This window comes from Mus pahari, chromosome 1 (assembly GCF_900095145.1).
Source record: "Mus pahari chromosome 1, PAHARI_EIJ_v1.1, whole genome shotgun sequence".
Classification (NCBI taxonomy): domain Eukaryota; kingdom Metazoa; phylum Chordata; class Mammalia; order Rodentia; family Muridae; genus Mus; species Mus pahari.
Genome location: NC_034590.1, coordinates 147,402,995 through 147,427,560, shown reverse-complemented (window position 1 = coordinate 147,427,560; position 24,566 = coordinate 147,402,995). Strand labels below are relative to the sequence as shown.

Sequence of the window (24,566 nt, the reverse complement as noted above, 5' to 3'; positions counted from 1 at the left end):
TAAGAGAAAGATCTGCTTTCAGACCTTTTTGGGAGTCAGGTTTATAGAAGAGAGTCCTGGGGATTGAAATTAATTTTAACCCACAGTAGGTGCTGCTGCACCGACTTAATCCTCTCAGGAGCCCCATGTAAGGGGGCTTTTGTTAGTTCCTTCTCTTTTTATTCCATTAATTTATTTATTCACTTTGCATCCCAACTTGCAGCCTTCCCCTCTCCCTCTGTGCCCCTCTCACACAGCTCCTTCCCCATCCCTTCTCCTCTGAGAAGGAGGAGACTCCTCCCCACCCCCATACCAACCTGTTCTGGCACATCAAGTCACTGCACATAATCTCCCACTGAGACCTGACAAGTCAGTCTAGTTAGAGGAACAGGATCCACAGGCAGGCAACAGAGTCAGGGTAAGACTCCTGCTCTAGTTGTTGGGGGATCTGCATGAAGACTGAGCAGCACATCTCTTACATATGTGCAGGGCAAGGGCCTAGGACCAGCCTGTGTATACTCTTTGGCTGGTGGTTCAGTCTCTGGGAGGCCCCAAGGGTCCAGGTTAGTTGACTTGGTTGATCTTCTTGTGGAATAGCTCAGGAGGTTAGTGAACATTCCTAACATTGCACAACTAACATAGGGAAACCTGGGATTTGAAGTCATTGGTGTTTTGGGTCAGGGAGTGGGTACCAATGCTCAGGACTATCTAGGCTCTTGTGTATGCTAGTCTGAACTATACCCCTTGGCCTTCCTGTAAGATACAAGACACTTATCTATAAAATTGATGATGAAAGCTTCATTTTTCAGGTTTTTATAAACTGGGGGCATGTGGAAAGTCCTTTACCAAAGGCCTTGTTCATACTGAGTGTTGATATGTTAACCATTGCTATTGTTAGTATTATTGTGTTAAAGTATGCATTTCTATTTAACAGGGAGTCCATTGCTGGGCACCGAAGAATTGGATCTCTAAGGAAATATTGAACAGTCCTAGTAAGTCGAAACTTGTAGGATAAAAATTCGTAAGATAACCTGTGACTTTGTCATCAAGACTCCCTTTTCTGGTTGGCTTACACGGAGTGTTAGAGGCTCAGGATACTTGGATGCATCTCAAAGTTTCTGCATATAGTTGAACTTTGCATCTGGACACTGCAGTGAGCCTAGTTTATTCCAACAAGCTGGGAACCCTCCCACTTGTTTATACTGGCAAGCTTTTGGAGTAGGGTTAAGATGGGATCACTGTAGGATACTAGACCCAGACCTTTACAGGGTCAAGGAACAATGTCAGTGATGATCTCTAATAGGGAGTGTGTGTGTGTGTGTGTGTGTGTGTGTGTGTAAGAGAAAGAGAGACGGAGAAACAGTGAGACTGAGAGACAGAGAGAGATACAGAGACAGACCCACACAAAAACAGAGACAGAGACACAGAGAGCAAGGAAGGAGAGATAGAGATTGAGCGAGTAAGCTTGAGGATTATTTAATAAGCAAATCTCCTCTTTGCTTACTAGGCATTAAAGTATTGAAGATGCAAAGCTGAACAGGAACACAAAGCCAGTGTCCAGCGTTATCTAGTCAAGAGTATCAGGATCATTTTATTCACATATTAGAAATGCTGGAGCTTGAAAAACATTCAGTTGAATACACTGTATTACCACTAATTTTCCTTTCCTGTATGATCTTTCCTGAAGGGGTTATGAGTCATTTAGTTGCAAATATTTGAAATGTTTTTGTTCTTCTATCAGTAAGAAACAGGTACTCCGTGATCTGTTTTCAAACAGGCTTTCTGTGCCTAAAGAATTCTTAAGAACTGCTATGAAATGATGCCCTGTAGGTCAGACATAAGACAAGAGTTAACTCTTCTGATGTGTGTTGAAGCTAAGGATGCCAGTCTTGGGATGGGAAGCTGTGTGTGGGCCTTTGGGGACATCTATAGTTCTATTTGGGTGACTCTCTAATTGCCTATTTATCCATTTACACTTTAATTTTCATATGGCCTCTGTTTTGACTCAAATCCCAGAGTGTTCTGTATTGCTGAAAACTGATACTTTTTACTCTTTAACAGGCAGCTGGAGGGATAGCTTCCTTCCGTCTGAATGTTTCTCTCATCTGGAACATCAGGCAAAACCATGCACTCGAGGACACTATCAATATTTTGGTAGAGACACGGGTAGACTTACAGGGCGTGCCCTAATGTAGCTGTGGTCAGTTTGGTTCATCTGCTTCCATACTGCAGAATTTTATTTTGAGAAATGCAAGTGTATGTTTGGATTTAAAATGCCTCTGCTGTTCTCTGTAAAAGCCCTTAAAATTCTTTAATGCTCATGAATGGATTGATTATGGCTTTAATATTGATAGTTTTCTAGGCACTACCGGTTTCTATGACGATACTGGCTTAGTTCTAAATTCCATTGGCAAAAGTCCTTAAAAATATCTATGAAAACATTAAGACATCCCTTCATTATTAAAGGACTTATAGGGGATTTATCTACTTACTTCTTTACCTGTATCGGTTCCCTAATCTGTATTGTTTACTCTGCCGAATCCAAAGCAAGACAAATATACTGTACTGTGGCATCTTGTGTTTTAACAAAACTAAATGGGCAAGAAACTGTCTACAGACAGAGAGATGAATATGTTAGGACAAAGAGGGACACAGAAAATTAAAATAGAGAGACATGTTGGAGTGGGTGATGGTGGAAGGTCTTTCTGAGGATGTAAACTGGAAAGGAAAGGGTGGTGAGGATGGCTCAGCTGGTAATGACTCTTTGTCTCAAGCCTGATGACATGACTTCAGTCTCTTGGCCCCATGTAGTGGAAGGAGAAAACTGACTTCTACAAGTTGTCCTTTCACTTTCCACATGTGTCACCCTTCAACACACACACACACACACACACACACACGCACACACACACACCAAAACAAAACTATGTCTAGATGTAAAGGACAAGAAGGATCTATACATGTGGGAAGAACATTCCAGTTAAAGAAAGCAACTGTCACGAAGACCCTGGACCAGTGTGATTAGAAAGGAGGTGGGTCCTGGAAGGAGATGAAAGCATCATAGTGATATTATATTAGGGATTGAGGGCAGATAAAGAGTTTGTATTTTATTTTAAATTTATTTTAAAGGACTTCCAGGTCTGTGTTCATTCCGAGATGATGCACCTAACCCTCCAGAGACTGGAGGTCCCCGGGAGTTTAGAGGTCAGGTGAAGGGGGAGGTGGGGACATTCACATGAAGACAGGGTGGGGTGGAGAGGAGGTGTGGGATGTGGTGCAGATGGAGGGTGGATGGGGTGGCAGGGAATGGAATATGGAGTGTAAAAAATAAATTAAAAATAAAATAAAATAAAAAATTATTTTAAATGTGGTAGAGCCATTGGATCCTACGTTAGCAGCCAGATTCCTATCCTAATAGTTCACTGTGGTTCCTTTATCAGTAATGACATAGAAGAACAAGACTGAGAACTGGGACATCCACTGAAAGGCTTTTGCAATGGTTCAGGCAAGAGACAGCTGCAGTCTGAAATGGGTTTGGGTAGTAAAGATGGAGACAAGTAGAGGTATCTCAGGTGTACTTTGAGATGCTCTGGTACATCTTGCTGATAGACTGTGCATGAGAGCTCATCTCTCTTGTGCTTTTGGCTCAAGGAATTCAAGAGGCAGTGATGTTGATAACTTGATGTGAGAGTATTAGCTTCAGTGGTCAATGGGAAGAACTGTGTTTTGAATGATCGATCAATTTGTTATCAGCAAACAGGTAGACATATGATCCTAGAATTCCAGAAAGAAATCAAGGCTAGAGATACAAGTCTAGAGAACTGAATGTTGTGCTGGCTAATTTTGAATGACTCCACGAGATTCACCTGTGGGCAAGCCTGTGGTTCATTTTCTTGATTGACGATAGATGTGGGAAGGTTATGCTATATAAAAGCTCGATGGACTGGGTGCTATAAGAAGGTAGGTTGAACAAGCCATGGGAAGCAATCCAGCAAGCAGCACCCCCTCTATGGCCTCTACACTAGTTCTTTTCTCCAGTTCCTTCCTTGAGTTCCTGTCCTGACTTCCCTGAGTGAGAGCCTACAAGATAAATGAGGAAATAAACCCTTACCTCCTCAAGTTGCCTTTGGAATATAAAGTGGTTTGAAGCCAAGAGAAGAGAAGGAGCCAAAAATGTTTAGGAAGGGATGGTCCATGGGATATGAGAAATGTGTACTGTGGAAATTAAAGGGAGGATGTTCTGGCAAAGATGGAATGTAACCAGTTTGCTGATATGGAAGTCACTGGTGATCTTGACAAGGGTAGTTTTAGGGAAATGGTGGGAGGGAGGTCCAGGAGATGAAGATGACTGTGAATGGATGAAAGAAGCAGGAAACATTTAGTATAACACTTCCAAAAAGTTTAACCACCAGTCACTCACCGAGGCAACTAGATTCCAACCCTACATCTGCTGCAAATTGTTTATGCACATCTTGCATTTCATTAGGATAGGCAAGAACTCCAACTTCATTATTCACTTCTACACCCCAAATCTCACAAGTTCTGGGCACACAGTAGGTACTTGGTCATTTTAGTTGGATGAATGGATGAATGACCTTAGGAAAATTCTCTTAGAATAGAAATAACTTAGGCATAAGACTATGTCTCATATCTTAAGTCTCACATACACCAACAAAGATGCAAATGTATTCCTGAATGAATAAATGAGTCTGATGGATCTGGTTGTAGAATTGGGAAGGTAGGAAACCTCAGAGATGGGAGATGTTTAGACCAAGGTTCCTGGAGCAATGGGTATGACCCAAGTCTCAGGCCAAAGAGCTCTGTTGAGACAGAAAGTGGAGGGTAGGTTGCACTCTCTTCTAAACTTGACTGATTCTCCAACTGTAACTCTCCATATCATCCCTTAAGTCTCAGCCTCACTCTTCATAGTTATAGAAACAGAGATTATATCAACAGGGGAGTTAGCCAAGGATCTGACTCTTAAAAAAACATCCACTGATGGTTATCGTTACACTAAGGACTCGGGTTCTCCAGTCGGTCAGAGCATTGGGGATTACAGAGCTGCTGAATGGGAGGACTCAGTGATCTGTTGTTGAGTCTCCTTTTATTATAAAAGGGACATGCAAATCAGATTAATCTTTATGAAAAGTCTATAAGTCTAGTGGTTGCTGGGCCGTGTTCCTCTCAAGTTCTCCTGTGGTCAGTACAGCAACGTTCATTTTCTACCATCATCAAACAAGACTGTTGCTTTAATTTCTGTGTGCCCCTACCTCTTTGTCAAGTGGTAAGACCCTTGGTGACATATTTTTCATGTCTGTTTTCACCTAGCTCCTATTGGCATTTGAAGGTATTTGATATATATTTGCTGGATGTGTGAATGATTAAATAAGTAAACTAATCAAATTAGCAGGTCATGACTATTTAATAGAATCTTGAGTGTGGAACAATATAGCCAGGCGTAAATGAAGAGATGTGGAAGCCACACCATCAATGGTGACCCAGTTTGGACTTGGTCCTGTTTCCTTCCCTTCACCACAGCTGCCAGAGCATTTGTCTATGACTTTGAAAGCACAGTTATGTTTCATATGATTTATGAAGACACTGCTGATTTTATTCCCTGGATGTTCTGTCAGTAAGGTCTTCCTATAAGGGCAGTCAGTGTAATGGGGTTTTACCTGCATAGCTCATTATAAGAACATCCCCAGATGTCTTATTGGGTTAGCTTCTAGGCCTCAGAGACACAGCTTGACAGTGGAAATAGTATACCAGGAACTTCTCTAGCATAGATCTTTCCAATATACCTGCACAACATGGGAAATCAAACAGTGAACTCATTTTATCTTCAGAACCTTCCCAAACACATTGTTCACTTGGCTGAACTGCAGACAATTTTTCTATGTGTGCACTAGCTCCTTTTTGATTCTTCTCTAATGGAACAGCTCTGACAACAACTCCGATTCTGACAAATTTCTTGGAGACTGGTATATTGTCCACAGGTGTCTCACTTGCACACAGACTTGTAACACACTGTGAAAATAGTCCCTAGGTCTTTCCATCCTGGTATGTATAGCTCTTTAAAAGCATGCCTTTGTGGCCTTCACATGTGAGCTCTAGGCTTGGCCTTATAAACTGTTTTGGCTTATAGAACTTTGACAAACATGATGTGAAAACAATGTCCACTTCTCCAGTTGCTGCCTTGGGGACCCTGAGGTGTCAGTTACCTTGATAAAAAGCCTGAGACCCATAGCTGCTTTCACTGTCTTCCTGTTGCCCATTGCATGAATGAGGTTATCATAAATTATTCAGACGCCAGAAGACCTACCACCTGACCACAGACATGTAAGAAGGACCAGCTGAGGTGAATCAGACCCTGGGGCCGAAACAGGGAGCCGAATAAATAGCTGGTGCGGAAGCCACAAACTTTAGAATGGTTACTTACCCTGCAGGAGCTAATCAATGAATTTACTCTCCTGAATTCATTTTCCCATATTGATTTGTACACATTATGGTACAATACCCATTCTACTCTCCAGATGGGAAAGTTTATGAGTCTGCTTCTCTAGGAGACCTTGCATACTCCAGTGACAGGGGCAGTGCCTTCAGGAGAGAAAAACTTGCTCTATGTAAGCCCAAGTCCACTGCCAGGCACAACCATCCACTCTGAAAATGTGAGTAAGTATATGCAGATAAAAACTGGATAAATATATGCACACCAATTACGTGTCTTTTAATCTTGGTTCCTTTGTCACCATTAGCACCCTTATGTATTTCTTCCCCACTTCCCATTCAGTTACACAAAACTTGGCATTGGGTATTCTACATTATCATTGGTTTGTATTTTCATATTCTTTTTTTTTTGTAGTTATGGTGCCTTTTGTCCATCCTTATAACTTTTTAGTGGACCCACAGATCAAAGCCAAGGTCTCTCCAAGTTGTAAAAAAATGGAAATGGAATTATATAGCCATAAAAGACATCAGCCGAAATGAAGACTTTTTGATAAAAGCCAAAGTTTCCCTTTTCTAGCTTACATTTCTCAAATGGTGTTATGAGATGATTGATATTTTGTTTAGATATTTTCTTTTCAATGCAAAAGGCTTGCACTTACAAAATGAACAGTTTTCCCTTGAAAAGCTATTAATTCCATCTGTCTAAGGTGGTAACTCTTCAAACAAATTCATTTAATGTGTTGCTTCGGTACAAATTGCTGATAGATTTGTGGCATTTTGGAAATCCCTCAAGTGAAAAAGGCTTCCAAAGTCAGAATGAAGGCAAAGCAAGGCAGCTCAGGTCAAAGTCATTAACAAACGTCCAAGAATTACTTGTTAAATAAATGCCTAATGTGAGATTAATAATAAACATTAGCCCTGATTAGCCAAACCCCGTGCTGCACCATGAACATCTTATTTAATCTACATAACAGCTTTACGTGGTAGGTTCTAATGTTCCTGTTCTACAGATGAGTAAAGGCGTAGAGAGTTTAATCAGGGTACACAGGATAACTTGGGCCATGGAACCAAACATTATTTTGTCTTATTTTAGACCAGATTATCTTAATCCTTGAGTTTCACTGAGAAAGGGATGGGGAGTATCTACTCATGATGAATCATGGATCTTTAAATCAAATCACTGACCTAACCATGGAGACTTACCTAGGGGCATGAAGTCCTTGGTTGGCAGAAGCATCGTATTAATTTCTTTCTGAATCCTCTTGATGTTGCGAGTGCAGGAGCTGACCTAGGTACACGTGTGGGTCTATGTTAGTCCCGACTGCCTTCATGTTTTGGCTTTGCATCTATTTAGGTCACATGGTCCCACAAAGTATCAAACATCCGAGAAGGTAAAATGGGGAAGGGTCTGCCCTGATTCATATCTTCACTTCCAGTCTCCACATTTATCCAGGTTTTTCTCTTCTGGAAAACTGACCCATAGTCTGGTTTCTGGCTGGATGCTACAGCAGAGACCTCAGGGAAGGAAGGACCTGTCAGAGGGCCACTCTAGGGGCAACTTGTACTTTCTGTGCTTTTTCTTAAACATGTTTTTATTTTGTATTTCTTATTTTCCCTAACTTTTATGAGTTCTTTGAGAATGTTGAACAATTCACTTTGATCATATTCTCTGTTCCTCCATTCCTCCCCAGATCCTTGCCAGTTTTCTTACACACCCGATTTTGTATTCTCTCCCTTTTCATGTGGTTTTGTTTTTAAAACTTATTAAGTACAACTTATACTGATCATATATTCTTGGATGTGCAGCCTTCATTGGAGGCTGGTATACCCACCAGGCTTTTCAGCCTTAAAGAAAACTAACTCTCCTCCCCCCAGCAGCTGTCAGTTGTCAATAGCTCCTTTGCTAGGATTTCATGCCCACGTTTTGTTCTTTGTGCTGGAATTTCATTTGTCCTGAGGCTGTGTATACTGTCATAGCTGCTCATATGTGCAACTGCCCTGCTGTGTCTGGAAAACACTGTTTCATTGTGGGTCTAATGTTTCACCTCTTCTACCATGATCCCTGAACCGCAGGTAAAGGGAATGCAGTACAGATGGAACATTTAGGACTGAGCATTCTAAAGTTTCTTATTCTCTCACCTTGATCAGTTGTGGGTCTCTGTGTTAATTTTTATCTACTCCAGGAAGGAAGCTTTTCTAACAGGCTGCACCAATCTATGGGTAGAACACTAAGTTCTTAAGAGTTGGTGGAATGCTATGACCATCTAGCAGAGTATTTGTAGTATGTCCTCCCCTGAGACCTGTGGCTTGCCTAGCTTATGTTTCTTGACTCCAATAATGGTGCTAGGTATGGGATTCAACTTTGGGAGTGGGCCTTAAATCCAATCAGAAAGTGATTGGTTACTATCATAATATTCATGCCACTATTGTACCAAGGGGCGTGTCTCTCCAGGGCAGTTGTTACTGTAGTTGACAAAATTCACAGTTGTGTGTGAGTGATGAGTCATGTTCCCCTCTGATATCATGCATGATACTTTCCAGCACCACAAAAGCTAGCCAGTAGGGATGAGGTTTCCTAGTGAGCACCAGCTTGATTTCTTTATGTTGTAAAACTCAAGTATGTGCTGTCTTCATGAGCAGGGTCTTAACCATCAAGTTCCAGACAGTAATCAAGAACATTGACAATATCCTGTAGCATTTGGGTTCTATGGGACTTCACTTCCCAACAATGCTAAAAGAGGTTGACATTGTGCCTTTATTTGTTGTTATGGTGTTGACTAGGGACATTGTTGAGCATTTTAAAGGTTTCTCGGACATTTGTATTTTGTCCTTTGAGTTCTATGCTTAGTTCTATGTCTCATTTTAAAGAGAGTTATTTGTTTTCTTGATATTTAACCTTTGAGTTCTTTGTATATTCTAGATACTAACCACCGTCAGATGTATAGCTGGTTAAGATATTTCCCCCCATTCTTCACACAAATGTTGATATCTTTTGCTGTCCAAAAGCTTTTTAGTTTCATGAGATCCCATTTATTAATTGTTGGTCTTAATCTCTGCTCTATCTTTGTCCTATTCAGATAGTCCTTCCCTGCCAACAAGCTTAAGATAATTCCCTACTTTCTCCTCAGTTGTAGCCAAGATATCAGTTCTTACACTGAGATCTTTGATCTATTTGGTGTTGAGTTTTGGCAGATTGAGAAATAAGGATCTATTTTCTTCTGCCAGCATGATTTGTAGAAGGTTTACTCCCATCTGTGTCAGTGCCATGCTTATTGCTGGCCTCTTGGTTGAAAATCAGTAAGAGAAAAGAGTATGGGCTTACATGTGGGTTTTCAGTTCTATTCCGTTGATCAATATATCTGTTTGTATGCTGTTACTATGCTGTTTTTATTACTGTAACACTGTAGCATAACTTAAAATCTGGGATGGTGATCTATCCAGCCATTCTTTATTGCTCAGGGTTGTTTTTATTTAGTGTTTCCATATTAAATTTAAGAATATTTCAATTTCCCTGAATATGTGCACTGAGATTTTCATGAAGACTGTATTGAATCTGTAAATTGCTTTTGATAGAATTGTAATTTTTACAATGTTAAACCAAGAACACAGAAGATATTCTTATCTTCTGATATCTTTTACTGTTTCCTCTTTGGAATACAGTTTTCATTGTATAAGTCTTTCCCTTCCATGGTTAGATTTATTCAAAGATGGTTTTGAGAATATTATGAATGGAATTGCTTTCCTGGTGTCTTTATCATTTGTAGGTGTGCTTATCATTTGTATATAGGAAGGATACTGGTTTGTGTGTGTGTGTGTGTGTGTGTGTGTGTGTGTGTGTGTGTGTTAATTTTCTATCCTGTTATTTTGTTGAATGTTGTTTGTCATCTTCAGGGGATTACTGATCATTAGGATCTTTTATGCATAATATCATATCTTCTGCAAATGATGACACTTTGACTTCTTTCTTTTCTATTTATATCCCCTTTATTTCCTTCATTGGTCTTATAGTCTCAGAGATGCAGAGATAGGTCAGTTTATGTAAATCAATAAACATAATCCATCACATAAATAGATGCAAAGAAACAAACCACATGGTTGTCTCATTAGATAAAGAAAAATAATATTCCTTCATGATAAAAGTCCTAGAAAAATCTAGGAATTTGGGGGTCATATTTCATCATAGTAAAGATAGGAAACCCATAGCCAACATCTTGCTCAGTAGAGAAAAAGTAAAAGTATTTCCACTAAAATCAGGAACAAGACCAGGATGCCACTCCCCTTCCCCATCCCACCTGGTATTCAATGTAGCACTGAAAGTCTTGTCCTGTTTTTTGCATCCCCTCAAGTAGAACTTGCTAAATACCCCACCTCCAGGCCTTGTTCTTCCCCCTTCTCTGTGTGTGCCCAGGATCCTGATTGTTCTGTTGCCACACTCTGCTCTGTGATTTCCCAGCCCACACCCCTGAAACATTCTCTTGGAACTGTCCTGAGCATGCACTCTCCTCACTGGAACACTGAGTGGAAAGAAAGTTTTAGAGATCATGTATTCTCCATCTTACACTCTGCAAAGAAAAAGTGTGAAGCACAGAGAAGCCAGCATTTTCTGTGCCAGCTATTGAGAGGTACAGCCAGATGTGGATGGCTCACAAACTTGCTTTTTTTGTCCAGTGATAGTCTGTTTACCCCAGTGAGGAAAGCCAGTAAGGCTGAGCACCTTCTCCATGTCCTTTAAGGCAAGCCAACCATTTGAGATCATGGCACAATATTGCCATATACAAAGTTTCATGCTTAAGAACTGTACAGCCAGTTAAAAAAAGGAAATAAATCCTAAACATTTTAAGTAAGTTTGTTTACAGTTTTGTTTGGGCCACTATCCTGGGTGTAGGTTTAAGATGTCTGATAGAGTATCCTCATTGCTCCAAATCTTCCTATGATGACTTTCAAGCCACATCTCAGTTCTTCTATACTCGAATCACTTCTCTTACAGCGTTTGCTTTACCCTCTATATTCCATAGTGAAAAAAATGCTACAAAGGGACCTTTGTGTGTATCTGGTAACAGATTTAAAAGCCATGTAGGCAGATGGTTTGTGTGGATAACTAATGCCCTGCAAAGTAATCTGTTTTTTGGTCCCCAATGAAGGAGCTAGAGAAAGTACCCAAGGAGCTGAAGGGGTCTGCAGCCCTATAGGAGGAACAACAATATGAACTAATCAGTACCCCCAGAGCTCGTGTCTCTAGCTGCATATGTAGCAGAGCCTAGTCGGCCATCAATGGGAGGAGAGGCTCTTGGTCTTACAAAGATTATATGCCCCAGTACAGGGGAATGCCAGGGCAGGAAGTGGGAGCGGGTGGGTTGGGGAGCAGGGGGAGGGGTAGGGTATAGGGGATTTTCAGAGAGGAAACTAGGAAAGGTGATAGCATTTGAAATATAAATGAAGAAAACATCTAATAAATTTTTTAGTTAATAAAGCATTATTTAATCTAAAAAAAAGAAATGTAAAATATTTATCTGTTTAATAACACCAACAAACCAAAATGTCCACAAGTCAAGATTTCTCTGCAAGGCATCCATCACAGCACGTGCTGGGAACAGTTATTGGATCATGTTTGAGCTTGGGCTACTGACAGTCGGCTGTTTGTGAGGTACTGACACAAGAGAAATAGCCAATAAATATTTGTTGTGTGAATGCATGTTTATGCTGTTGAGGGGCTACTGTTGCTGTAACTGATTAATCTGTTCCAATTTTGCTGCCCAATGTTCCGAATTCCCGAATGAAAGACACACACACACACACACACACACACACACACACACACACGTGCGTACATGTGCAGCCTTCTATTTTAATATGCCTTAATCAGCTAAATGGCTGGGCCACTCCCAAACTTCCACCTTGCTAGTGCCACCCCTCCAATACTTCTGAAGTATTGCTTAATAAAATCTGCATTCCATCTTTGCTACCCTAGACCTAAAGTTGGGGGCCTGGGGCCACTCTTCCCCACGGTTACATGATTGTATGCTTTCTCTTCTGTAGGTCTCAAGCCTAGATCTTATTCTTTTTCTGGCATGGTGATTCTGCTTCTTCCTCGGTCCCCTTACCCACGAATTCTAAAGTCTCCCCTTTGTCTCCCTACCCAGCCATTGGCCACCAGCAACTTTATTTACCAATCAGAACCAGTTGGAGGCAGGGACCCTCAGCTCCTCACATGTGGGATTCTCATGTAATTTTGGGAACCCAAATAACAATGCAAGTATTAAACCAAATCCGCAACATTTCCCTTTTTTTGTCCACTAAAAAGGCCTTGTCTCTCAGATATACAATGAACATAGTTGTAACAGTTAAGGTATGATATACGATAACAATGTCTATCAATTTTGTCAATTTAGGTACATACTCTAACATCTATCCTAACTTAAAGAGTTTACAATTCTATTCCTGAATTATGATTTGGTTTTAACTTGCATTACCATCTTAAAACCATCCTTTCAAATCTACATTATCTTCCTCAATGTCTAACAACTTAAGTTTGATTATAAGACTATAACTAGTCTTCAACCCCATCAGAGATCTGAGAATGAATTAAATGTAACCTGAAAATGTAGGAAGCACAAAAACATAGCTTCCAAGACTTAAACAAATTACAGGGACAGCTGGCTACTACCTAGAAAGTCCCCTATTCCTCAAAACATCGGAGCATCTGTCTTCAGCCTTCTGGCCCAGAACCATCGGACAGACCTTAAGTGAAGCAGGAATTATGAAGAACTAGCTTACTCTATTGGCAGAGCTAAGCTGTTGACTATTCTGCATCATGTGTCCTTTCTGGACAGTAATTTTTGTCTGTAGATGAATTAGGGAAATTTTTGCCCAGTGGTGACCTTGTCACAACTGGAACAATTCTGTACATGGAGGTTATGATGTTCGGTATCTTCTTTGAACAATGAATGAGGTACTGTCAGGAGATGACATGTCTCCTAATCCAAAATCTATTAATAATGCAATGGTTTTAAATATCATACTCTGTGGATTTCTGATTCTTTTGAAGACTATTTGTATATAGTGTATCTGAACTGTTAAACCTTGACTACTATTAGCTATTTCTAGTTAAATAATAGTGAAAGCACTTTATTATAATTAAATCAGATCTAATATAGCCATTAGTTTACTAATTAATTAAGTAATTAAGCAATGCCCTTAACTTGCATTACTTAATCATCCTAAAGAGTTTGTAATAGCAGCTATTAGAAGGACTGGTCAAAACCGTGTAGTCTTAAATGAGTTGTGTAGGTACCATGCCTAGCTAAGAGTAACCATTTCAAATGCTTTATCAATATATAAAGATTTAATCAATGAAAACCTTAAACCCGTATCAATATATAAATTCTATATAAATGTAAATAATGACTTCAATTTTGCATCAAATATAAATATTTCTACTAATGTAAGAGTATGACTATGCAATGCTTTGTTTATGAATAGTTTTAGTAATCCATCCCATATATCTAGTATCTTATAGTATCACTCTATTCCCCTTTTTCCCTTCAACCCCCTTCCTTTTACCTAGGAGGGAAAGCATAGAGAAGAGGAAAGGATAGACAGAAATCACCAAGTCTAAGTTCTCTATTTAATTTTCTTCCTGTTCAGAATTATGACCATTTCCAAATTATCCCTTAAAATATCTATCTATCCCTTAACAACCTACCTATAATTTATAAAATATCCATAACCAGACACCCAAACCCAGGGAATTGAGATGACGACTCTCCATAACTTCTTCCTACTGAATTGGGGCAATAAAAATTTTTTAAAGGGTGGGGAGGGGTAGGAAAATTAGAAAAATTAGTTAGACTTAAGAAAGCTAGCTTTAGTATCTGTTATCCAGTCTCTGTACTATTAGAAGGTTCAGGGCTTGACTAAAATTCTGACTAGATATGTTTGAAAGGCTGAATGAACGGAGTCCATCAGGATTCAGCAGCTATTCCTGAAGCTGTTCTGGAAGCAAGTCTCTGGAAACAGCATCAGGAGGAAGGGAAATGGAACAGCAGGTCATTTCAGCATCCCCGCGACTGAATCTTGTCAGAGCTGCACATTCGGCAATATATGAATTTTACAACCAAAATTTTAGTACTGTTAAGATGGATTATACAAGATGCACAGAACAGTTAAGGATGAATTTTTGCCCCTTGTTTGAGCAGCTGAAAGACTACTATCCTTTTATGAGTTAATCTGATCAATAACCAATTGTAATAGATCTTCATTCATGCCATGTGAAGGATGTTTAGATAACATAAGAGCATCATCAGAGACTATCTTTCCCTGTAGCAGTTGTACCTTTCTGGTAGCCACAATGTCTGGCAGTCTCCAGACCTGGGTACCAAGCAGTAGCTGTGGTCTGGATTCATATTCAGCAACTCCTATCAAAAGTTTTGCTCCCACAAAATCTCTTTATGGGTTCATGCCCCTCTTCTTCCTCCCTCCCTCCTTTACTTTTCTCCCTCCCTCTTTTCCTTCCAGCAATAACAATAAAATGTATAAACCAAAGAAAGATTCGTTATTCTCTCAAGCTTCTAGGGAACAACTTAAAAGATCTTTATTACAGTATTTCCTTTTGTAGAATAATTTTTTTCTCTTCAGCTTGGGAACTCACCCCTTGTTATCTCAGTAGACTAGAGCCTTCTACTTCAAAGCCTAGGGGCTGTGTCATCTCAAACAATGGAAGGACTTTCTTTGAAGCAAACCCTACATTTTTCCAGAATAAAGAAGTACCTTTCAAATATTTCTTTCTGCTTTGAATAGCAGTTTTCTTTGTATCTGATAAATGTCAACATAGTTATGATGAATAAAGTGCAAATTTACTGAACATTTAAGCTATCATAGTAGATCCTGTCATTCTGTACTTTTTCAATCAACTGATATTAAAGTATAATTACTATTGTGTGTGGGTTTGAAAAATGTTTAAAAATTTTTTCAATATTTAAAGAAGAATGGAAATTTTTTCTGAGATACTGCCTTAACTCCACCCCACCTCAGGGGTGGAAACTAAATGGTGTCAATTTGAACGAAGGTTTTGGCCTAGGTTCTGAGCTAATATTTGGAGGATTTTATATTTTGAGGAGTATGGCTAAACTAAAACCAGAGGTGAGACAAAAATGAGCTAAGGAACCTAGAGATAGTAGGAGTGGTTGTGCCAGAGGAGGAAATGGGGTCTTTAAGGGAGGTGATTTGGGCTTCTAAGACTCTCACAAATCAATGGTTATTTAGGAGAAGTTAATAGAGATTGGAATCCTTGTTCAAAGTAAAGCTCCCAATCTTGGCAGACTCCTGTAGATGGGAGATCCAACCCACAGCAGATAAAGAGGCAGAGAAGGTATAGAAGAAAGAATGGGAATGAAAACTTGATATTTCCACCATATTTTCATCTATTTTTGTTGCTTAACCGCTGTGATGGTTTGTATATGCTTGGCCCAGGGAGTGGCACTATTAGGAGGGGTAGCCTTGTTCGAGTAGGCATGTCATCGTGGATGTGGACTTAAGACCTTCATCTTAGCTGCCTGGAAGTCAGTCTTCCATTGGCAGCCTTCAGATGAAGATGTAGAACTCTCAGCTCCTCCTGCACCATGCCTGCCTGGATGCTGCCATGTTACCACTTTGATGATACTGGACTGAACCTCTGAGCCTGTAAGCCAGCCCCAATTAAATTTTGTCCTTTATAAGACTTGCCTTGGTCATGTGTCTGTTTATAGCCATAAAACCCTAACTAAGACAACCACTTCATTAAAATATAATGTATATGGCACACTTACTCACTGTAAGTATATTATAGCTTATAGACTAGTGTGTTTGAGTGAGAATGTTGTGTATCAATACAGTCTTAGATATTTTCATCATTCCCCAAAGTTCCCAGTCAATACGTACACCTATGCTTGCTCTCTGGCCTCAACGTGCATCTGCTTTCTGTTTCTATAGATTTACCTTTTTCTGAAAATTTTATAATGGATCAATACAACATATAATATGTATATTTGCCTATGTTCACTTGGCACTATATTTCTTTAGGTTCATCGATATTTTAGTGTGCATAAATATCTCTGTTTCTGCGGAATGGATTCTATTGTATTTGTATACTCTATTCGGGCTACCTATTCAATGGCTGGGAGACATTTGAGAGGCTTCTACTTTTAGCCATAGTAAATAAAAGCAGATTATGTCATTAAGTGTATGCAAATGTGTTAAATATGAAAAAAAAAAAAGTAAACCCTAAGAATTCAGCTGGTTCCACAGATAAGAACAACTTAGTCTATAATTCTTTCTTGAGAATTTGTGTACAGATTTTTGGATGGACAGGGGTTTATTTTTCTTAGGTAGAGACCTGTGAATAGAATTGTGAGTATATATGTTTAGCTTTGTAAAGAATATAATATGTCTATGTAACAACACTGACAACCCTTTTTCTACGGCGATTCTGTATTTCTAACATCAGTGCCTGGAAGTTTCAGTCTTTTCTGTTCACACCATGATGGATAACACTGATTGTCAGCTTTAATGGGATCTAGAATCACCGAAGAGACAAATCTCTAGGCAAATCCATGAGAGAGTTTCTAGACTGGGCTTGTGGAGGTGGGAAGACCTAACCTAACTGTGGGTCACATGATCCCGTGGTCTGGATTCTATAACAAGGAGAAACAAGTGTGGAATTGCTCATCTTGTAGAATCACTTGGTGCCTGTGGACCTGAGTTCAATCCCCAGGACGACATGTGCTACTTAGTTTTTTTAAAATCAACTTTACATAAGCTTGGGTCATCTTGGAAGAGGAGATGCCAGTGGAGAAAATTCCATCAGATCAGCTGTAGGCAAGCCTGTGGACAGTCTCTTGATGAATGACTCATATAGGAGGGCCCAGCCCATCGTGGGCAGTGTCCTTCTTGGGCAAGCGATTCCTGGTTGTATGAGACAGGAGGAGGGGACTGAGCAAACCAAGGGTAGTAATTTAGTAAGCAGTATTTCTCTATGGTCTGTGCTTCTGTTCCTGTCTCTGGGAGCTCCTGCTCTGCCTTCCCTTTATGATGCTCTGTGACTGGGACGAGTCAACTGAACTAACCTCCTCTTCCTGAAGTTGCTTTTATTCATGGTGTTTATTACAACGATTGAGAACCAAGCTAAGACACTATATGAAGGTGAAAGGAGACAATAAGCGGCATCTGGCTTTCCTCTGACCCCCCTCCCCCATGAATGCTATGGCACAGGTACCCCCACCATATACAAACACATATAATAATCATTTAAAACATCAAAAGGAGAGGACAAGCTGAGCCTTTGTATTCATCTTTCTGCCTTCTTACTGTGAATGCAATGAGACTAACTTATTCTCTTGCCCTGTAGCTTCCCTCTGATGAAGGATTTACTTGTCAACTATGAGACAAAATATATCCTTCCTTCCTTCCTTCCTTCCTTCCTTAATTAACCTTTGTGAGGTATTTTGTCAAAATAACCAGAAACAATAATAACTAAAAAAAAAAAAAAAAAAGATTGGCACTAAAAGTATCTCCATCTCTGTGATAGACTTAGCCTGTGGTTCTTGGGTCTTTGGAATTATTTTGGGAAAGAGATGTGGAAGAGTTTGAAACTTGGAGCTAGAAAACCTTAGAAGGTTGTAAGCAGATCTAGTTAGCCTGGAGGGTACCCAGAGGTGGGTACAACTGTGATCCAATGGGGACAGGCAATATATCAAGTTATTAGAAGAACTTGGAAATGCAGTTTGTGCCATACTGGTTTTACAGGCACGATAGATGCATGACTGAGGGTAATTGAATTTTGTCCCAAGGTTCCAGAAGGCCACTGGAAGCAAGCAATGTGTGAAAGGGCTAGATTCCCTGCAAGGAGGCTCTGAGAATTCAGTGTGAAGCTGTAAATGTGAAGCGTAAGTTTCCATGGAGACCCCAGGATGGTAGAAATGGCAGAACCATAGGATGTCGGCCAAAGAAAGCTGCATGCACAGAGCAAAGGCATGCAAGGAAAGGGTATGTGCATGGCACAAGTGTCAGGGTTCGTAGAGCTGAGTTCGACTGTTTGGAGCTCAGAGGATTCCTTTATAAGCTTCAGATGCTGGACATGGAACTGCAGGATTTGTGTTTGTCTCACTGGGTGCCAGTCTTGTCTGGTTCATCCTTACTTTCTATGCCCCAATTCCTTCCTTTGGGAATAGGAGTGTCTGCTTTGCACTCTTTTTAGGTTGGGAGTGTATAGCTTTCTTTATTAAAATGTTACTAGGGCTCACAGTTAAGAGATTGCCTCAATTTCATAGAGACTCCACAGTTATACTTTTTGAACACTGTGAAAACTGAGAACTGTGGAAATTGAACACATTTTGCATCTTGAGTTTTGGGGGAGAAGAAGTAGAAAGTTATCGCTTCAGCGTGATTATGTTTGAGTGTGAAATTGACAAGGAGTGGACCTGGAATGGTTAACACTGATGGCCAATTTAACAGGATCTAGAATTGTAAGAATCTGAAAATCGCTGAAGGAAGACCCCAGACTCATAGTATCCAAAACCAAAAGCATTTATTCTGCAGAAACAATCAGCATGAGGGGGCCAAACACTCTTTAAAAGACATAGACAAAGGAATGCAGACCTTCTTATAGGAAACTGGTAGAATTCTCTAGAAGGATTAGGTAATTATTGGCTATCCCCGGGCTGTTCTTTGGGAAGGGATTTTTATGGTTTTGTTCTGGATTTTATAGTCTGTCCCTAAAGCTGGTGTCTTATGACATAGTTTCTAGGACTTATGGTCTATTCCTGAAGCTGCTGTCTTACGGCCTTTTTTGAAATCAGGCCTAGTTCTTAAGTGGAGACAAAGGGGGTTTATGTTGTCTTTTCTGAATCATGTAGAAAAAAAATCTCTGGGCAAGTCTGTAAGAGATTGTCTGGATTGAGTTAGTTGGGGTGAGAAGACCTGGCCTAACTGTGGGTGGCACCGTTTCATGGGAGTCCAGGACTGAGTGAATAATTGTAAGTGAATTGCACACAAGTGAATTGTACATTCGCTTTCATCTTTCTGCCTCCTGACTGTGGGTTCTAGCTCCTACTGGTCCAGCTCTCCAGCTCCTGTCAGTGGTTTTGAACTATGCAGTTATCAGCTTGAGTTGAAGGGTCTCTCTGAGACACTGAATCCAACTCAGACTTTTACGGGAATAATTTGGGAATCTCTCAAAATATGCCTATAGGTACTGTACTTGATGCCCAGGGGAATCTGCCCATAGGATATAAACTGATAGTTTTCTAATAGCTTCCTGGTGATTCTAATGACATCGACCTTTGAGAAACCCTGTGGAGAACCTTTGTATGATTGGACCTAGTCTGGAATGAGTTGCATTTAAGAATATGTTGTTTAAGATCAATTATCCCTCCGGGTTGGGCTTTTTTTTTAACCTCTTCATGCGGGGAGGGGGGGATGGAGTGGGGAACCAAGGCATAGAGCTCACTCCATCACACATAAAAGGAGGCTCTTACTCTCAGAGAATTAGCATCTTTCTTGTGAAAGACTGGAGAGTTTTTGTGTTGCACAGCAAGCCACCCAAACAGGAAGATTGAGAAAGAGCCATCCAAGTAAGCAGGGCGCATGGTCCCAGAGAACTTTGAAATGCCTACTCCTCAGTCTTCAAATACTTCCTCATTAGATTATGGTTATTTTTGGTGCGGTTCTAACAAGTTTGCTTCTCTGGCTTCCCAATTGGCTAGAAGCAGAAAGCAAGAAAAGGGAGACAAGTGGCTCACAGCAGGCACATTAACACATTAAAACAGCCCAACAGGAGCCAGAGTGTCCTGGGTGCAGAAAGGGAAATGACTTCCTTCACTGAAAAGTTCCTGGGTTCAGCCAGTCTCCATGTCTTTTGCAACTCTAAAATACAATGTGTTTGAGATAAAAGCTATTAAAAAACAAACAAACAAACAAACAAACACCCTGGGGAAAAGCATTCAAGAATGAAAAATGTCAAGATCTGGGCCTGGCTTTGGGGAACCGTTCATATCTCGCTGCTCCTGAGGGCCGGGCTGAGCCATACACCGCACGGCACCTGACTTTTGTGCTAAGTCATGATGCTGAGAGTCATTAGATGAGTTTGTTTTATAGATCCCTTTCCCCAGGGCTGGAAAGCACACAAGTTAGACAGATTGCTGCTTAAACATCCACTGTTCAGAAAGAAAAAAAAAATCCTTTGAAGGACTGTTTCCCAGATACATTCTTCTTTGTGGTTTGATTTTCTTCTCTTTCCTTGACAGTTCAAATAGCTGTGACCACATCTTTCCTCTTTGCATCGCTTTATGTTAACTCAAAGCATTTGGCACCCCAAACTGTACTTTGTACTTCGAAAAGATTTCTAGTTCTTCTTACTGTGTATCTTATTGATCTAGAACCCACCTGCTTGGTTTCAGGCCCTGGGACAAGGGGGCTGAACTGCACATCTTACGTATGAAAGCAGACCTGGCGGCCTGGTTCTCTCAGCATCCCTCAGTCCGGACTTGGCACATCCTATTCCCAATCTTTTCTAATATTAAACTGACTTTATCCTCCTTGGATTAGACTCTTCCATGGTCACTACTAAAGATTCTTCTTAGTTTGTTTAAAGTTCTAAGTGTGATGTCACAGATAGTTCACATTTCAACCCTTTAGTCAACTTTCCTTGGTAACACCTGAAACAATCAATTTAAGGAGAGGCCAGGTTTCTTCGGGTAATAGTTCTGGAAGTTTCTCATGACTGTTTGTTGACTGCATTGCCTTTGGTTCCATGATTCATTGGGAACGAGAGCAGAGGAAGCCTCATCCTGCAGCTGGAAGCTAAAAAGGGAAGGAGGTGCAGGGACCCACATATCCCCTTTGAGGACCCACCTCCCACCCCTGATGACTTAAGACTTCCCACTAGACTACCTCTGGAAGGCTCCACCTTCCTTTAATAGTATGCTATTAATATTAATGCTGGAAAAACCATCCATTCAGCACAGGGGACTTTGGTGCAAAATTACAAACCATAATGGTACCTATTGTAGTTACTTTTTAAATAGCTAGGATGTAAATTCCAGGATGGATGTGGATATAATTTTTTTCTTGTGTGCTAGCATAGTGCTTGGATCACAGTTGGCTCTTTGTGAGCGCCGGGGGAAGTGAGAGAAGACGGAACAGGTCTATACGATGGAATCGGTAATTTTCACGCTTGAGCCCCATCTAGAGCGACTTTTGATTTAACATCAGGTTTATATTAATTTCATAAAATGATTGCATAGCGTTTCATCTTCTTATTTAATTTATGCATTGGAAAAACATTAATTTTTAATTGTGGTAAAAATACATAGTGTAAAATTTACTTACCATTTTGAACATTTTAAGCATATTATTTACCTGTTTTAGATTTCTCCGTGTTTTTCTGCAATGTTAGTTTGTTTTTTTCTTTTTGTGTTTGTTTGTTTGTTTGTTTGTTTGTTTAATGTTGCCTGTGGTCCTGGAAGCAAGAGGCATCTTTTCAATGGTGAGCAAATTTTCTGGTTCTTACTATGTATTTAATTTGTATGTGTGTGGGGGTGTATTTGTGCCCATGTCCATGGGTACGCATGTGCACGTGAGGTAACAGACCGACAACATGAGTCTCCCTCTATCACTCTCCATTTTACTTTTTGAGCCTTGGTCTCTCCTCGAACCTGCAGTTTGATGGTTGGCTAGATTTCCCCAGAGTCCGTGCCACCAGGAATCTCTCTCCACCTACCAGTGTTAGAATCTCTTCCCTGCCTATCACTTTAGCAGCTGAGCCTTATCCCTGGTCCCTGTGTACCTTCTTTGAAGCCATGTCAATTAGTTGTTTGCTCATATATTTTTTTTCAATAAAGGTTTAAGAGTTCTTCGTATATTCTGGCTATTAGGTATTTATCAGGAATATTATGTTCAAATACGTTTCCCTCTTTATTTCCTCAATGACCATTTCACCCCCTCGATTGCTTTATTTGAGGTATCGACTTATAAAATAATATGTTATACCTTTCTTGGACCTTACTTCTGTTGCCTGTGCTTTTGGTATCATAAATGAAACTATTACCAAACCCACTGTGATGAGGCTGTGTTTTTCTAAGACTTTTATATAACCTGAGGTATTAGGTTGTGAGACCATTTTGGACTGATTATTTTTTGCATATCGTGTAACAGAAGGATCTGTCTTTATTGCTTTGTGAGTAGATATTCAGTTTTCTCAGTTTTGGTTGTTGATGAGACTGTCCGTCCTTGGAGTTTGTGAAAGATCATGTGACTATTTGTTTGTGCCTAAGAGCTTGACTCTAGACTCTGCATTGAATTCTTTTGGGCTGAAGGTCTTGTCTTTATGCCAGTGAAGCACTGTTTTATCTATGGCAGCTTTGTTTTTAGTTTTGAAACCAGGAAGTGTGGCTTCTCCTGCTTTGTCCTTTTTCAATATTAATCTGTCTATTTAATATACTTATTAAGTCCTGACAAGAATGCTTTAATGCATTGTTCTGTATCTGCAAAATATATCTTTGAGATTTTGACAGACATTGCATATAATATGATTTTTGCTTTTACAATATGGGATTTTAATAATACTAGTTTTTCAGTGCCTGGGTATGGAATGGTTCTTTTTTCATTTATTTGTGTCATCTTTAGTTTTTTTTTTTTTTCTGTAGTGTTTTGTGGTTTGAATTATACAAGTCTTTTGGCTCCTTGACTAAATTTATTTCATTAGTTTTGATTGCCTAGGTAAACAGAACAAGTTTTGAAATTTACTCCCAGATTATTCAATGGTACATAAAAATGGATCTTTTTTTTTAAAGGTTGATTTTATATTCTGAAGCTCTTTCGAATTTATTATCTGTAACAGATTATTTTTTTAAAGAGGAAAACTTTCAAGAGTTTCTGGATATAAGACTATTTTATTTCTTTTCCAGCTTGAATGCTATTTGTTTAGTCTAATTTCTCTGTCTATGATAAGTGGGGCATTCTAAGCTGAGTAGAGGTGGCTAAACTAGGCATTCTTGACTTATTTCTGATACTAGAGAAAATAAAAACAGCTTGTAGTCTTTCAATGTTAACTGATGTTAGGATGTACATATGCATGTCCTTATGGGCCTCAGGTGTTGAAGATGTTGGCCCTGGATGTTGATGCCATTGAGAGGTGATTGGGTCTTGTGGGTGTTAACCTTACCAATGGGTTAATCCCTTGATAAATCCTAAGAAAATGGGTCATTAGGATGTAGAATCTAGCCGGAGGAGGCCATTGAGGACTTGACCCTTCCCTTTCCTCCCCCCCCCCCTTCTTCATGGCTGCCATGATATCAGCAGCTTTGCTCTTGTATACTCTCCTCCCATTATATTCTCCCCATGGCTAAGAAACAACAGAGTTGCTCATGATGGACTAAAACTATGAGCCCAAATAAATCTTATTTAATTTTACTTTCTGGGATATTTTATCACAGCAGCAGGCAACCAATTGGCAATTATGATGCTATTTGTGAGCTCTTTATAGATGACCTTCATTATGTTGTGGTGGCTTTTTTCTATTTTTGAGTATGTGCTTGGCTGTATTTGTCTGATCATGAAAATGTGCTGGATCTTAAAAAGCTTCTTCTTCTTCTTCTTCTTCTTCTTCTTCTTCTTCTTCTTCTTCTTCTTCTTCTTCTTCTTCTTCTTCTTCTTTTTTAATGTGCTGTGTTATTACAGTGACTGATTTTCATAAGTTGAACCATCTTTGCTTTCCAGGAATAAATACTACTTACTGTGTACAATTCTATTAATATGTTACGTGAATTTAGTTTGTTAGTAGCTTGTGGAGATTATCCCGTCAACATTCATGAAGGATATATATATCTAGTACTTTTCTTTTAGTAGTTTTGAACTTGATGTGCTTGGATAATATAGGAAGATATATCAGTGAAACCATTTTGTTTCAGAACTTTGAAAATTATTTTCAGTTTATTTCAGTATTATTCATGTATTTACAAGGAATACTGATTTGGGGAGATATTAATGTTAATATATTAGATATTAATATATCTCCTACATACATTCCAATTTAGCTGAATTTTACATTCTACATTACCAGAAATAAATATGGTGACCTGTGCATGCTTTATTTTATTTGCCTAGTGGCT

General features: G+C 39.7%; 1 protein-coding gene across 4 annotated transcripts in view; it reads left to right on the top strand.

Moving 5' to 3' along the window:
- Positions 1-24,566, top strand: part of Htr7 (5-hydroxytryptamine receptor 7) — a 91,205-nt gene that overhangs the window by 14,940 nt on the left and 51,699 nt on the right. The window contains exon 2 of one of the 4 annotated variants that reach the window (XM_029540306.1): positions 914-971. The exons of the other annotated variants lie outside the window; for them this stretch is intronic. The gene's annotated coding sequence lies outside the window, so the exon portion shown is untranslated. The remainder of the gene's footprint in view (positions 1-913; positions 972-24,566) is intronic. 4 annotated transcript variants of the gene reach the window in all.